The sequence below is a fragment of the Rhipicephalus microplus genome, chromosome 5 (genome assembly GCF_043290135.1).
Source record: "Rhipicephalus microplus isolate Deutch F79 chromosome 5, USDA_Rmic, whole genome shotgun sequence".
In the NCBI taxonomy this organism is placed as follows: domain Eukaryota; kingdom Metazoa; phylum Arthropoda; class Arachnida; order Ixodida; family Ixodidae; genus Rhipicephalus; species Rhipicephalus microplus.
Genome location: NC_134704.1, coordinates 174,089,414 through 174,102,705, shown reverse-complemented (window position 1 = coordinate 174,102,705; position 13,292 = coordinate 174,089,414). Strand labels below are relative to the sequence as shown.

General features: G+C 46.2%; 20 non-coding genes across 20 annotated transcripts; all 20 read left to right on the top strand.

Moving 5' to 3' along the window:
- The first annotated feature begins 1,052 nt into the window (after positions 1 to 1,052).
- TRNAA-AGC (transfer RNA alanine (anticodon AGC)) lies at positions 1,053 to 1,126 on the top strand. The gene has a single exon. It is a non-coding gene; the product is annotated as a tRNA-Ala (tRNA).
- A 1,956-nt stretch (positions 1,127 to 3,082) lies between these two features.
- On the top strand, positions 3,083 to 3,156 carry TRNAT-AGU (transfer RNA threonine (anticodon AGU)). The gene has a single exon. It is a non-coding gene; the product is annotated as a tRNA-Thr (tRNA).
- A 96-nt stretch (positions 3,157 to 3,252) lies between these two features.
- On the top strand, positions 3,253 to 3,326 carry TRNAT-AGU (transfer RNA threonine (anticodon AGU)). The gene has a single exon. It is a non-coding gene; the product is annotated as a tRNA-Thr (tRNA).
- Positions 3,327 to 4,400: 1,074 nt separating this feature from the next.
- On the top strand, positions 4,401 to 4,474 carry TRNAT-AGU (transfer RNA threonine (anticodon AGU)). Its single transcript has one exon. It is a non-coding gene; the product is annotated as a tRNA-Thr (tRNA).
- Positions 4,475 to 4,907: 433 nt separating this feature from the next.
- On the top strand, positions 4,908 to 4,981 carry TRNAA-AGC (transfer RNA alanine (anticodon AGC)). The gene has a single exon. It is a non-coding gene; the product is annotated as a tRNA-Ala (tRNA).
- Positions 4,982 to 5,249: 268 nt separating this feature from the next.
- Positions 5,250 to 5,323, top strand: TRNAT-AGU (transfer RNA threonine (anticodon AGU)). The gene has a single exon. It is a non-coding gene; the product is annotated as a tRNA-Thr (tRNA).
- A 95-nt stretch (positions 5,324 to 5,418) lies between these two features.
- TRNAT-AGU (transfer RNA threonine (anticodon AGU)) lies at positions 5,419 to 5,492 on the top strand. The gene has a single exon. It is a non-coding gene; the product is annotated as a tRNA-Thr (tRNA).
- Positions 5,493 to 5,925: 433 nt separating this feature from the next.
- Positions 5,926 to 5,999, top strand: TRNAT-AGU (transfer RNA threonine (anticodon AGU)). Its single transcript has one exon. It is a non-coding gene; the product is annotated as a tRNA-Thr (tRNA).
- Positions 6,000 to 6,437: 438 nt separating this feature from the next.
- TRNAT-AGU (transfer RNA threonine (anticodon AGU)) lies at positions 6,438 to 6,511 on the top strand. The gene has a single exon. It is a non-coding gene; the product is annotated as a tRNA-Thr (tRNA).
- Positions 6,512 to 7,113: 602 nt separating this feature from the next.
- Positions 7,114 to 7,187, top strand: TRNAT-AGU (transfer RNA threonine (anticodon AGU)). The gene has a single exon. It is a non-coding gene; the product is annotated as a tRNA-Thr (tRNA).
- A 433-nt stretch (positions 7,188 to 7,620) lies between these two features.
- TRNAA-AGC (transfer RNA alanine (anticodon AGC)) lies at positions 7,621 to 7,694 on the top strand. Its single transcript has one exon. It is a non-coding gene; the product is annotated as a tRNA-Ala (tRNA).
- Positions 7,695 to 8,300: 606 nt separating this feature from the next.
- Positions 8,301 to 8,374, top strand: TRNAT-AGU (transfer RNA threonine (anticodon AGU)). The gene has a single exon. It is a non-coding gene; the product is annotated as a tRNA-Thr (tRNA).
- A 95-nt stretch (positions 8,375 to 8,469) lies between these two features.
- TRNAT-AGU (transfer RNA threonine (anticodon AGU)) lies at positions 8,470 to 8,543 on the top strand. Its single transcript has one exon. It is a non-coding gene; the product is annotated as a tRNA-Thr (tRNA).
- A 601-nt stretch (positions 8,544 to 9,144) lies between these two features.
- Positions 9,145 to 9,218, top strand: TRNAA-AGC (transfer RNA alanine (anticodon AGC)). The gene has a single exon. It is a non-coding gene; the product is annotated as a tRNA-Ala (tRNA).
- A 1,109-nt stretch (positions 9,219 to 10,327) lies between these two features.
- TRNAT-AGU (transfer RNA threonine (anticodon AGU)) lies at positions 10,328 to 10,401 on the top strand. Its single transcript has one exon. It is a non-coding gene; the product is annotated as a tRNA-Thr (tRNA).
- Positions 10,402 to 11,004: 603 nt separating this feature from the next.
- TRNAT-AGU (transfer RNA threonine (anticodon AGU)) lies at positions 11,005 to 11,078 on the top strand. The gene has a single exon. It is a non-coding gene; the product is annotated as a tRNA-Thr (tRNA).
- A 96-nt stretch (positions 11,079 to 11,174) lies between these two features.
- Positions 11,175 to 11,248, top strand: TRNAT-AGU (transfer RNA threonine (anticodon AGU)). Its single transcript has one exon. It is a non-coding gene; the product is annotated as a tRNA-Thr (tRNA).
- A 97-nt stretch (positions 11,249 to 11,345) lies between these two features.
- Positions 11,346 to 11,419, top strand: TRNAA-AGC (transfer RNA alanine (anticodon AGC)). Its single transcript has one exon. It is a non-coding gene; the product is annotated as a tRNA-Ala (tRNA).
- Positions 11,420 to 12,528: 1,109 nt separating this feature from the next.
- Positions 12,529 to 12,602, top strand: TRNAT-AGU (transfer RNA threonine (anticodon AGU)). The gene has a single exon. It is a non-coding gene; the product is annotated as a tRNA-Thr (tRNA).
- A 603-nt stretch (positions 12,603 to 13,205) lies between these two features.
- TRNAT-AGU (transfer RNA threonine (anticodon AGU)) lies at positions 13,206 to 13,279 on the top strand. Its single transcript has one exon. It is a non-coding gene; the product is annotated as a tRNA-Thr (tRNA).
- The last annotated feature ends 13 nt before the right edge of the window (positions 13,280 to 13,292 follow it).

The following is a 13,292-nucleotide window of genomic DNA, read 5'->3' as shown; positions in this document are numbered from 1 at the left end:
TTCCAATGGTGTCACTGCCTGAACAAGACGCTGCGCAGACGCCGTGGCTTATTTGGTTAAATTTCCTGTCTAGTAAACCGGAGATCGTGAGTTCGAATCTCACCGGTGCCTCGAGAGTCAAGACAAACTTCTCTCTAGTTTTTTGTTTTCGAAGTTTATTTCGAAGTACTTCTGATGGTGTCACTGCCTGAACAAGACGCTGCGCAGGCGCCGTGGCTTAGTTGGTTAAAGCGCCTGTTTAGTAAACAGGAGATCATGAGTTTGAGTCTCACAGGTGCCTCGAGAGTCAAGACAAACATCTCTCTAGTTTTTTGTTTTCGAAGTTTAGTTCGAAATACTTCTGATGGTGTCACTGCCTGACCAAAACGCTGCGCTGGCGCCATGGCTTAGTTAGTTTAAGCACCTGTCTAGTAAACAGGAGATCGTGAGTTCGAATCTCACCGGTGCCTCGAGAGTCAAGACAAACCTCTCTCTAGTTTTATTGTTTTCGAAGTTTAGTTCGAAATATTTCTGATGGTGTCACTGCCTGAACAAGACGCTGCGCGGGCGCTGTGGCTTAGATAGTTAAAGCGCCTGTCTAGTAAAAGGAAGTTCGTGAGTTCGAATCTCACCTGTGCCTCGAGAGTCAAGACAAACGTCTCTCAAGTTTTTTGTTTTCGAAGTTTAGTTCGAAATACTTCTGATGGTGTCACTGACTGAACAAGACGCTGCGCAGGCGCCATGGCTTAGTTAGTTAAAGCGCCTGTCTAGTAAACAGGAGATCGTGAGTTGGAATCTCACCGGTGCCTCGAGAGTCAAGACAAACGGCTCTCTAGTTTTTTGTTTTCGAAGTTTAGTTCGAAATACTTCTGATGGTGAAACTGCCTGAACAAGACACTGCGCAGGCGCCGTGGCTTAGTTGGTTAAAGCACATGTCTAGTAAACAGGAGATCATGAGTTCGAATCTCAACGGTGGCACGAGAGTCAAGACAAACGGCTCTCTAGTTTTTTGTTTTCGAAGTTTAGTTCTAAATACTTCTGATGGTGTCACTGCCTGAACAAGACGCTGCACAGGCGCCGTAGCATAGTTGGTTAAAGCGCCTGTCTAGCAAACAGGAGATCATGAGTTCGAATCTCACCGGTGCCTCGAGAGTCAAGACTAACGTCTCTCTAGTTTTTTTGTTTTCGAAGTATTGTTCGAAACACTTCTAATGGTGTCACTGCCTGAACAAGACGCTGCGCAGGCGTCGTGGCATATTTGGTTAAAGCGCCTGTATAGTAAACAGGAGATCGTGAGTTCGAATCTCACCAGTGCCTCGAGAGTCAAAACAAACGCCTCTCTAGTTTTTTGTTTTCGAAGTTTATTTCGAAATACTTTTGATGGTGTCACGGCCCGAACAAGGCACTGCGCAGGCGCCGTGGCTTAGTTGGTTAAAGGGCCTGTCTAGTAAACAGGAGAGCATGAGTTCGAATCTCACCGGTGCCACGAGAGTCAAGAAAAACCTCTCTCTAGTATTTTATTTTCAAAGTTTAGTTCGAAATACTTCTGATGGTGTCACTGCCTGAACAAGACGCTGCGCGGGCGCCATGACTTAGTTGGTTAAAGCGCCTGTCTAGTAAACAGGAGATCATGAGTTCGAATCTCACCGGTGCCTCGAGAGTCAAGGCAACCGTCTCTCTAGTTTTTTGTTTTTGAAGTTTAGTTCAAAATACTTCTGATGGTGTCCCTGCCTGAACAAGACGCTGCGCAGGCGCCGTGGCTTAGTTGGTTAAAGCGCCTGTCTAGTAAACAGGAGATCATGAGTTCGAATCTCTCCGGTGCCTCGAGAGTCAACGCAACTGTCTCTCTAGTTTTTTGTTTTCGAAGTTTAGTTCGAAATTCTTCTTATGGTGTGACTGCCTTAACAAGACGCTGCGCAGGCGCCGTGGCTTAGTTGGTTAAAGCGCCTGTCTAGTAAACAGGAGATCGTAGTTCGAATCTCACCGGTGCCTCGAGAGTCAAGACAAACCTCTCTCTAGTTTTTTGTTTTCGAAGTTAATTTCGAAATACTTTTGATGGTGTCACTGCCGGAACAAGGCGCTGTGCAGGCGCCGTGGCTTACTTGGTTAAAGCGCCTGTCTAGTAAACAGGAGATCATGAGTTCGAACCTCACCCGTGCCTCGAGACTCAAGGCAACCGTCTCTCTAGTTTTTTGTTTTCGAAGTTTAGTTCGAAATTCTTCTGATGGTGTGACTGCCTTAACAAGACGCTGCGCTGGCACCGTGGCTTTGTTGGTTAAAGCGCCTGTCTAGTAAACAGGAGATCGTGAGTTCGAATCTCACCAGTGCCTCGAGAGTGAAGACTAACGTCTCTCTAGTTTTTTTGTTTTCGAAGTATAGTTCGAAATACTTCTGATGGTGTCACTGCCTGAACAAGACGCTGCGCAGTCGCCGTGGCTTCTCTAGTTAAAGCGCCTGTCTAGTAAACAGGAGATCGTGAGTTCGAATCTCACCGGTGCCTCGAGAGTCAAGACAAACCTCTCTCTAGTTTTTTTGTTTTTGAAGTATAATTTAAAATGCTTCTAATGGTGTCACTGCCTGAAGAAGATGCTGCGCAGTCACCGTGTCTTAGTTCGTTATCTCACCTGTCTAGAAAACAGGAGATAGTGAGCTCGAATCTCACCGGTACCTCGAGAGACAAGACAAATTTCTCTGTAATTTTTTGTTTTCGAAGTATAGTTCGAAATACTTCTAATGGTGTCACTGCCTCAACGAGACGCCGCGCAGGCGCCATGGCTTAGTTGGTTAAAGCGCCTGCCTAGTAAACAAGAGATCGTGAGTTCGAATCTCACCGGTGCTTCGAGAGTAAAGACAAACGTCTCTCTAGTTTTTTGTTTTCGAAGTTTAGTTCGAAATACTTCAGATGGTGTCACTGCCTGAACAAGACGCTGCGCAGGCGCCGTGGCTTAGTTAGTTAAAGCGCCTGTCTAGTGAACAGGAGACCGTGAATTCGAATCTCACCGGTGCCTCGGGAGTCAAGACTAACGTCTCTCTAGTTTTTTGTTTTCGAAGTTTAGTTCTAAATGCTTCTGATGGTGTCACTGCCTGAACAAGACGCTGCGCAGGCGCCGTGGCTTAGTTGGTTAAAGCGCCTGTCTAGTAAACAGGAGATCGTGAGTTCGAATCTCACCGGTGCCTCGAGAGTCAAGACAAACCTCTCTCTAGTTTTTTTGTTTTCGAAGTTTAGTTCGAAATACTTCTGATGGTGTCACTGCCTGAACAAGACGCTGCACAAGCGCCGTGGCTTAGTTGGTTAAAGCGCCTGTCTAGTAAACAGGAGATCGTGAGTTCGAATCTCACCGGTGCCTCGAGAGTCAAGACAAACCTCTCTCCAGTTTTTTTTTGTTTTCGAAGTTTAGTTCGAAATACTTCTGATGCTGTCCCTGCCTGAACAAGACGCTGCACAAGCGCCGTGGCTTAGTTGGTTAAAGCGCCTGTCTAGTAAACAGCAGATCGTAAGTTCGAATCTCACCGGTGCCTCGGGAGTCAAGACTAACGTCTCTCTAGTTTTTTGTTTTCGAAGTTTAGTTCGAAATACTTCTGATGGTGTCACTGTCTGAACAAGATGCTGCGCAGGCGCCGTGGCTTAGTTGGTTAAAGCGCATGTCTAGTAAACAGGAGATCATTAGTTCGAATCTCACCGGTGCCACGAGAGTCAAGACAAACGTCTGTCTAGTTTTTTGTTTTCGAAGTTTAGTTCTAAATGCTTCTGATGGTGTTCTAAATGCGCTGTGGCTTAGATAGTTAAAGCGCCTGTCTAGTAAAAGGAAGATCGTGAGTTCGAATCTCACCGGTGCCACGAGAGTCAAGACAAACGTCTGTCTAGTTTTTTGTTTTCGAAGTTTAGTTCTCAATGCTTCTGATGGTGCTCTAAATGCGCTGTGGCTTAGATAGTTAAAGCGCCTGTCTAGTAAAAGGAAGATCGTGAGTTCGAATCTCACCTGTGCCTCGAGAGTCAAGACAAACGTCTCTCAATTTTTTTGTTTTCGAAGTTTAGTTCGAAATACTTCTGATGGTGTCACTGACTGAACAAGACGCTGCGCAGGCGCCATGGCTTAGTTAGTTAAAGCGCCTGTCTAGTAAACAGGAGATCGTGAGTTGGAATCTCACCGGTTCCTCGAGAGTCAAGACAAACGGCTCTCTAGTTTTTTGTTTTCGAAGTTTAGTTCGAAATACTTCTGATGGTGTCACTGCCTGAACAAGACACTGCGCAGGCGCCGTGGCTTAGTTGGTTAAAGCACATGTCTAGTAAACAGGAGATCATGAGTTCGAATCTCAACGGTGCCACGAGAGTCAAGACAAACGGCTCTCTAGTTTTTTGTTTTCGAAGTTTAGTTCTAAATACTTCTGATGGTGTCACTGCCCGAACAAGACGCCGCGCAGGCGCCGTGGCTTAGTTGGTTAAAGCGCCTGTCTAGTAAACAGGAGATCATGAGTTCGAATCTCACTGGTGCCTCGAGAGTCAAGACAAACGTCTCTCTAGTTTTTTGTTTTCGAAGTTTAGTTCGAAATAATTCTGATGGTGTCACTGCCTGAACAAGACGCTGCGCAGGCGCTGTGGCTTAGTTAGTTAAAGCGCCTGTCTAGTAAAAGGAAAATCGCGAGTTCGAATCTCACCTGTGCCTCGAGAGTCAAGACAAACGTCTCTCAAGTTTTTTGTTTTCGAAGTTTAGTTCGAAATATTTCTGACGGTGTCACTGCCTGAACAAGACGCTGCGCAGGCGCCGTGGCTTAGTTAGTTAAAGCGCCTGTCTAGTAAACCGGAGATCGTGAGTTCGAATCTCACCGGTGCCTCGAGAGTCAAGACAAACGTCTCTCTAGTTCTTTGTTTTCGAAGATTAGTTTGAAATACTTGTGATGGTGTCACTGCCTGAACAAGACGCTGTGCAGGCGCCTTGGCTTAGTTGGTTAAAGCGCCTGTCTAGCAAACAGGAGATCGTGAGTTCGAATCTCACCGGTGCCTCGAGAGTCAAGACTAACGTCTCTTCTGATTTTTTTTTGTTTTCGAAGTATTGTTCGAAATACTTCCAATGGTGTCACTGCCTGAACAAGACGCTGTGCAGACGCCGTGGCTTATTTGGTTAAATTTCCTGTCTAGTAAACCGGAGATCGTGAGTTCGAATCTCACCGGTGCCTCGAGAGTCAAGACAAACGCCTCTCTAGTTTTTTGTTTTCGAAGTTTAGTTCGAAATACTTATGTTGGTGTCACTGCCTGAACAAGACGCTGCGCAGGCGCCGTGGCTTAGTTGGTTAAAGCGCCTGTCTAGTAAACAGGAGATCATGAGTTCGAATCTCACCGGTGCCTCGAGAGTCAAGACAAACGTCTCTCAAGTTTTTTGTTCTCGAAGTTTAGTTCGAAATACTTCTGATGGTGTCGCTGCCTGAACAAGACGCTGCACAAGCGCCGTGGCTTAGTTGGTTAGAGCGCCTGTCTAGTAAACAGGAAATCGTGAGTTCGAATCTCACCGGTGCCTCGAGAGTCAAGACAAACGGTTCTCTAGTTTTTTGTTTTCGAAGTTTTGTTCGAAGTACTTCTGATGGTGTCACTGACTGAACAAGGCGCTACGCAGGCGCCGTGGCTTAGTTAGCTAAAGCGCCTGCCTAGTAAACAGGAGATCGTGAGTTCGAATCTCACCGGTGCCTCGAGAGTCAAGACAAACGGTTCTCTAGTTTTTTGTTTTCGAAGTTTAGTTCGAAATACTTCTGATGGTGTCACTGCCTGAACAAGACGCTGCGCAGGCGCCGTGGCTTAGTTGGTTAAAGCGCATGTCTAGTAAACAGGAGATCGTTAATTCGAATCTCACCGGTGCCACGAGAGTCAAGACAAACGTCTGTCTAGTTTTTTGTTTTCGAAGTTTAGTTCTAAATGCTTCTGATGGTGTCACTGCCTGAACAAGACGCTGCGCAGGCGCCGTGGCTTAGTTGGTTAAAGCGCCTGTCTAGTAAACAGGAGATCGTGAGTTCGAATCTCACCGGTGCCTCGAGAGTCAAGACAAACCTCTCTCTAGTTTTTTTGTTTTCGAAGTTTAGTTCGAAATACTTCTGATGGTGTCACTGCCTGAACAAGACGCTGCACAAGCGCCGTGGCTTAGTTGGTTAAAGCGCCAGTCTAGTAAACAGGAGATCGTGAGTTCGAATCTCACCGGTGCCTCGAGAGTCAAGACAAACCTCTCTCCAGTTTTTTTTTTGTTTTCGAAGTTTAGTTCGAAATACTTCTGATGCTGTCCCTGCCTGAACAAGACGCTGCACAAGCGCCGTGGCTTAGTTGGTTAAAGCACATGTCTAGTAAACAGGAGATCATGAGTTCGAATCTCAACGGTGCCACGAGAGTCAAGACAAACGGCTCTCTAGTTTTTTGTTTTCGAAGTTTAGTTCTAAATACTTCTGATGGTGTCACTGCCTGAACAAGACGCCGCGCAGGCGCCGTGGCTTAGTTGGTTAAAGCGCCTGTCTAGTAAACAGGAGATCATGAGTTCGAATCTCACTGGTGCCTCGAGAGTCAAGACAAACGTCTCTCTAGTTTTTTGTTTTCGAAGTTTAGTTCGAAATAATTCTGATGGTGTCACTGCCTGAACAAGACGCTGCACAGGCGCTGTGGCTTAGTTAGTTAAAGCGCCTGTCTAGTAAAAGGAAAATCGTGAGTTCGAATCTCACCTGTGCCTCGAGAGTCAAGACAAACGTCTCTCAAGTTTTTTGTTTTCGAAGTTTAGTTCGAAATATTTCTGACGGTGTCACTGCCTGAACAAGACGCTGCGCAGGCGCCGTGGCTTAGTTAGTTAAAGCGCCTGTCTAGTAAACCGGAGATCGTGAGTTCGAATCTCACCGGTGCCTCGAGAGTCAAGACAAACGTCTCTCTAGTTCTTTGTTTTCGAAGATTAGTTTGAAATACTTCTGATGGTGTCACTGCCTGAACAAGACGCTGCGCAGGCGCCTTGGCTTAGTTGGTTAAAGCGCCTGTCTAGTAAACAGGAGATCATGAGTTCGAATCTCAACGGTGCCACGAGAGTCAAGACAAACGGCTCTCTAGTTTTTTGTTTTCGAAGTTTAGTTCTAAATACTTCTGATGGTGTCACTGCCTGAACAAGACGCCGCGCAGGCGCCGTGGCTTAGTTGGTTAAAGCGCCTGTCTAGTAAACAGGAGATCATGAGTTCGAATCTCACTGGTGCCTCGAGAGTCAAGACAAACGTCTCTCTAGTTTTTTGTTTTCGAAGTTTAGTACGAAATAATTCTGATGGTGTCACTGCCTGAACAAGACGCTGCACAGGCGCTGTGGCTTAGTTAGTTAAAGCGCCTGTCTAGTAAAAGGAAAATCGTGAGTTCGAATCTCACCTGTGCCTCGAGAGTCAAGACAAACGTCTCTCAAGTTTTTTGTTTTCGAAGTTTAGTTCGAAATATTTCTGACGGTGTCACTGCCTGAACAAGACGCTGCGCAGGCGCCGTGGCTTAGTTAGTTAAAGCGCCTGTCTAGTAAACCGGAGATCGTGAGTTCGAATCTCACCGGTGCCTCGAGAGTCAAGACAAACGTCTCTCTAGTTCTTTGTTTTCGAAGATTAGTTTGAAATACTTCTGATGGTGTCACTGCCTGAACAAGACGCTGCGCAGGCGCCTTGGCTTAGTTGGTTAAAGCGCCTGTCTAGCAAACAGGAGATCGTGATTTCGAATCTCACCGGTGCCTCGAGAGTCAAGACTAACGTCTCTTCTGATGTTTTTTGTTTTCGAAGTATTGTTCGAAATACTTCCAATGGTGTCACTGCCTGAACAAGACGCTGCGCAGACGCCGTGGCTTATTTGGTTAAATTTCCTGTCTAGTAAACCGGAGATCGTGAGTTCGAATCTCACCGGTGCCTCGAGAGTCAAGACAAACTTCTCTCTAGTTTTTTGTTTTCGAAGTTTATTTCGAAGTACTTCTGATGGTGTCACTGCCTGAACAAGACGCTGCGCAGGCGCCGTGGCTTAGTTGGTTAAAGCGCCTGTTTAGTAAACAGGAGATCATGAGTTTGAGTCTCACAGGTGCCTCGAGAGTCAAGACAAACATCTCTCTAGTTTTTTGTTTTCGAAGTTTAGTTCGAAATACTTCTGATGGTGTCACTGCCTGACCAAAACGCTGCGCTGGCGCCATGGCTTAGTTAGTTTAAGCACCTGTCTAGTAAACAGGAGATCGTGAGTTCGAATCTCACCGGTGCCTCGAGAGTCAAGACAAACCTCTCTCTAGTTTTATTGTTTTCGAAGTTTAGTTCGAAATACTTCTGATGGTGTCACTGACTGAACAAGGCGCTGCGCAGGCGCCGTGGCTTAGTTAGTTAAAGCGCCTGTCTAGTAAACTGGAGATCGTGAGTTCGAATCTCACCGGTGCCTCGAGAGTCAAGACAAACGGCTCTCTAGTTTTTTGTTTTCGAAGTTTAGTTCGAAATACTTCTGATGGTGTCACTGCCTGAACAAGATGCTGCGCAGGCGCCGTGGCTTAGTTGGTTAAAGCGCCTGTCTAGTAAACAGGAGATCATGAGTTCGAATCTCACCGGTGCCTCGAGAGTCAAGACAAACGTCTCTCTAGTTTTTTGTTTTCGAAGTTTAGTTCGAAATAATTTTGATGTGTCACTGCCTGAACAAGACGCTGCGCGGGCGCTGTGGCTTAGATAGTTAAAGCGCCTGTCTAGTAAAAGGAAGATCGTGAGTTCGAATCTCACCTGTGCCTCGAGAGTCAAGACAAACGTCTCTCAAGTTTTTTGTTTTCGAAGTTTAGTTCGAAATACTTCTGATGGTGTCACTGACTGAACAAGACGCTGCGCAGGCGCCATGGCTTAGTTAGTTAAAGCGCCTGTCTAGTAAACAGGAGATCGTGAGTTGGAATCTCACTGGTGCCTCGAGAGTCAAGACAAACGGCTCTCTAGTTTTTTGTTTTCGAAGTTTAGTTCGAAATACTTCTGATGATGAAACTGCCTGAACAAGACACTGCGCAGGCGCCGTGGCTTAGTTGGTTAAAGCACATGTCTAGTAAACAGGAGATCATGAGTTCGAATCTCAACGGTGGCACGAGAGTCAAGACAAACGGCTCTCTAGTTTTTTGTTTTCGAAGTTTAGTTCTAAATACTTCTGATGGTGTCACTGCCTGAACAAGACGCTGCACAGGCGCCGTAGCTTAGTTGGTTAAAGCGCCTGTCTAGCAAACAGGAGATCATGAGTTCGAATCTCACCGGTGCCTCGAGAGTCAAGACTAACGTCTCTCTAGTTTTTTTGTTTTCGAAGTATTGTTCGAAACACTTCTAATGGTGTCACTGCCTGAACAAGACGCTGCGCAGGCGTCGTGGCATATTTGGTTAAAGCGCCTGTATAGTAAACAGGAGATCGTGAGTTCGAATCTCACCAGTGCCTCGAGAGTCAAAACAAACGCCTCTCTAGTTTTTTGTTTTCGAAGTTTATTTCGAAATACTTTTGATGGTGTCACTGCCCGAACAAGGCACTGCGCAGGCGCCGTGGCTTAGTTGGTTAAAGGGCCTGTCTAGTAAACAGGAGAGCATGAGTTCGAATCTCACCGGTGCCACGAGAGTCAAGAAAAACCTCTCTCTAGTATTTTATTTTCAAAGTTTAGTTCGAAATACTTCTGATGGTGTCACTGCCTGAACAAGACGCTGCGCGGGCGCCATGACTTAGTTGGTTAAAGCGCCTGTCTAGTAAACAGGAGATCATGAGTTCGAATCTCACCGGTGCCTCGAGAGTCAAGGCAACCGTCTCTCTAGTTTTTTGTTTTTGAAGTTTAGTTCAAAATACTTCTGATGGTGTCCCTGCCTGAACAAGACGCTGCGCAGGCGCCGTGGCTTAGTTGGTTAAAGCGCCTGTCTAGTAAACAGGAGATCATGAGTTCGAATCTCTCCGGTGCCTCGAGAGTCAACGCAACTGTCTCTCTAGTTTTTTGTTTTCGAAGTTTAGTTCGAAATTCTTCTTATGGTGTGACTGCCTTAACAAGACGCTGCGCAGGCGCCGTGGCTTAGTTGGTTAAAGCGCCTGTCTAGTAAACAGGAGATCGTAGTTCGAATCTCACCGGTGCCTCGAGAGTCAAGACAAACCTCTCTCTAGTTTTTTGTTTTCGAAGTTAATTTCGGAATACTTTTGATGGTGTCACTGCCGGAACAAGGCGCTGTGCAGGCGCCGTGGCTTACTTGGTTAAAGCGCCTGTCTAGTAAACAGGAGATCATGAGTTCGAACCTCACCCGTGCCTCGAGAGTCAAGGCAACCGTCTCTCTAGTTTTTTGTTTTCGAAGTTTAGTTCGAAATTCTTCTGATGGTGTGACTGCCTTAACAAGACGCTGCGCTGGCACCGTGGCTTAGTTGGTTAAAGCGCCTGTCTAGTAAACAGGAGATCGTGAGTTCGAATCTCACCAGTGCCTCGAGAGTGAAGACTAACGTCTGTCTAGTTTTTTTGTTTTTGAAGTATAATTTAAAATGCTTCTAATGGTGTCACTGCCTGAAGAAGATGCTGCGCAGTCACCGTGTCTTAGTTCGTTATCTCACCTGTCTAGAAAACAGGAGATAGTGAGCTCGAATCTCACCGGTACCTCGAGAGACAAGACAAATTTCTCTGTAATTTTTTGTTTTCGAAGTATAGTTCGAAATACTTCTAATGGTGTCACTGCCTCAACGAGACGCCGCGCAGGCGCCATGGCTTAGTTGGTTAAAGCGCCTGCCTAGTAAACAAGAGATCGTGAGTTCGAATCTCACCGGTGCTTCGAGAGTAAAGACAAACATCTCTCTAGTTTTTTGTTTTCGAAGTTTAGTTCGAAATACTTCAGATGGTGTCACTGCCTGAACAAGACGCTGCGCAGGCGCCGTGGCTTAGTTAGTTAAAGCGCCTGTCTAGTAAACAGGAGATCGTGAATTCGAATCTCACCGGTGCCTCGGGAGTCAAGACTAACGTCTCTCTAGTTTTTTGTTTTCGAAGTTTAGTTCTAAATGCTTCTGATGGTGTCACTGCCTGAACAAGACGCTGCGCAGGCGCCGTGGCTTAGTTGGTTAAAGCGCCTGTCTAGTAAACAGGAGATCGTGAGTTCGAATCTCACCGGTGCCTCGAGAGTCAAGACAAACCTCTCTCTAGTTTTTTTGTTTTCGAAGTTTAGTTCGAAATACTTCTGATGGTGTCACTGCCTGAACAAGACGCTGCACAAGCGCCGTGGCTTAGTTGGTTAAAGCGCCTGTCTAGTAAACAGGAGATCGTGAGTTCGAATCTCACCGGTGCCTCGAGAGTCAAGACAAACCTCTCTCCAGTTTTTTTTGTTTTCGAAGTTTAGTTCGAAATACTTCTGATGCTGTCCCTGCCTGAACAAGACGCTGCACAAGCGCCGTGGCTTAGTTAGTTAAAGCGCCTGTCTAGCAAACAGGAGATCATGAGTTCGAATCTCACCGGTGCCTCGAGAGTCAAGACTAACGTCTCTCTAGTTTTTTTGTTTTCGAAGTATTGTTCGAAACACTTCTAATGGTGTCACTGCCTGAACAAGACGCTGCGCAGGCGTCGTGGCATATTTGGTTAAAGCGCCTGTATAGTAAACAGGAGATCGTGAGTTCGAATCTCACCAGTGCCTCGAGAGTCAAAACAAACGCCTCTCTAGTTTTTTGTTTTCGAAGTTTATTTCGAAATACTTTTGATGGTGTCACTGCCCGAACAAGGCACTGCGCAGGCGCCGTGGCTTAGTTGGTTAAAGGGCCTGTCTAGTAAACAGGAGAGCATGAGTTCGAATCTCACCGGTGCCACGAGAGTCAAGAAAAACCTCTCTCTAGTATTTTATTTTCAAAGTTTAGTTCGAAATACTTCTGATGGTGTCACTGCCTGAACAAGACGCTGCGCGGGCGCCATGACTTAGTTGGTTAAAGCGCCTGTCTAGTAAACAGGAGATCATGAGTTCGAATCTCACCGGTGCCTCGAGAGTCAAGGCAACCGTCTCTCTAGTTTTTTGTTTTTGAAGTTTAGTTCAAAATACTTCTGATGGTGTCCCTGCCTGAACAAGACGCTGCGCAGGCGCCGTGGCTTAGTTGGTTAAAGCGCCTGTCTAGTAAACAGGAGATCATGAGTTCGAATCTCTCCGGTGCCTCGAGAGTCAACGCAACTGTCTCTCTAGTTTTTTGTTTTCGAAGTTTAGTTCGAAATTCTTCTTATGGTGTGACTGCCTTAACAAGACGCTGCGCAGGCGCCGTGGCTTAGTTGGTTAAAGCGCCTGTCTAGTAAACAGGAGATCGTAGTTCGAATCTCACCGGTGCCTCGAGAGTCAAGACAAACCTCTCTCTAGTTTTTTGTTTTCGAAGTTAATTTCGGAATACTTTTGATGGTGTCACTGCCGGAACAAGGCGCTGTGCAGGCGCCGTGGCTTACTTGGTTAAAGCGCCTGTCTAGTAAACAGGAGATCATGAGTTCGAACCTCACCCGTGCCTCGAGAGTCAAGGCAACCGTCTCTCTAGTTTTTTGTTTTCGAAGTTTAGTTCGAAATTCTTCTGATGGTGTGACTGCCTTAACAAGACGCTGCGCTGGCACCGTGGCTTAGTTGGTTAAAGCGCCTGTCTAGTAAACAGGAGATCGTGAGTTCGAATCTCACCAGTGCCTCGAGAGTGAAGACTAACGTCTGTCTAGTTTTTTTGTTTTTGAAGTATAATTTAAAATGCTTCTAATGGTGTCACTGCCTGAAGAAGATGCTGCGCAGTCACCGTGTCTTAGTTCGTTATCTCACCTGTCTAGAAAACAGGAGATAGTGAGCTCGAATCTCACCGGTACCTCGAGAGACAAGACAAATTTCTCTGTAATTTTTTGTTTTCGAAGTATAGTTCGAAATACTTCTAATGGTGTCACTGCCTCAACGAGACGCCGCGCAGGCGCCATGGCTTAGTTGGTTAAAGCGCCTGCCTAGTAAACAAGAGATCGTGAGTTCGAATCTCACCGGTGCTTCGAGAGTAAAGACAAACATCTCTCTAGTTTTTTGTTTTCGAAGTTTAGTTCGAAATACTTCAGATGGTGTCACTGCCTGAACAAGACGCTGCGCAGGCGCCGTGGCTTAGTTAGTTAAAGCGCCTGTCTAGTAAACAGGAGATCGTGAATTCGAATCTCACCGGTGCCTCGGGAGTCAAGACTAACGTCTCTCTAGTTTTTTGTTTTCGAAGTTTAGTTCTAAATGCTTCTGATGGTGTCACTGCCTGAACAAGACGCTGCGCAGGCGCCGTGGCTTAGTTGGTTAAAGCGCCTGTCTAGTAAACAGGAGATCGTGAGTTCGAATCTCACCGGTGCCTCGAGAGTCAAGAC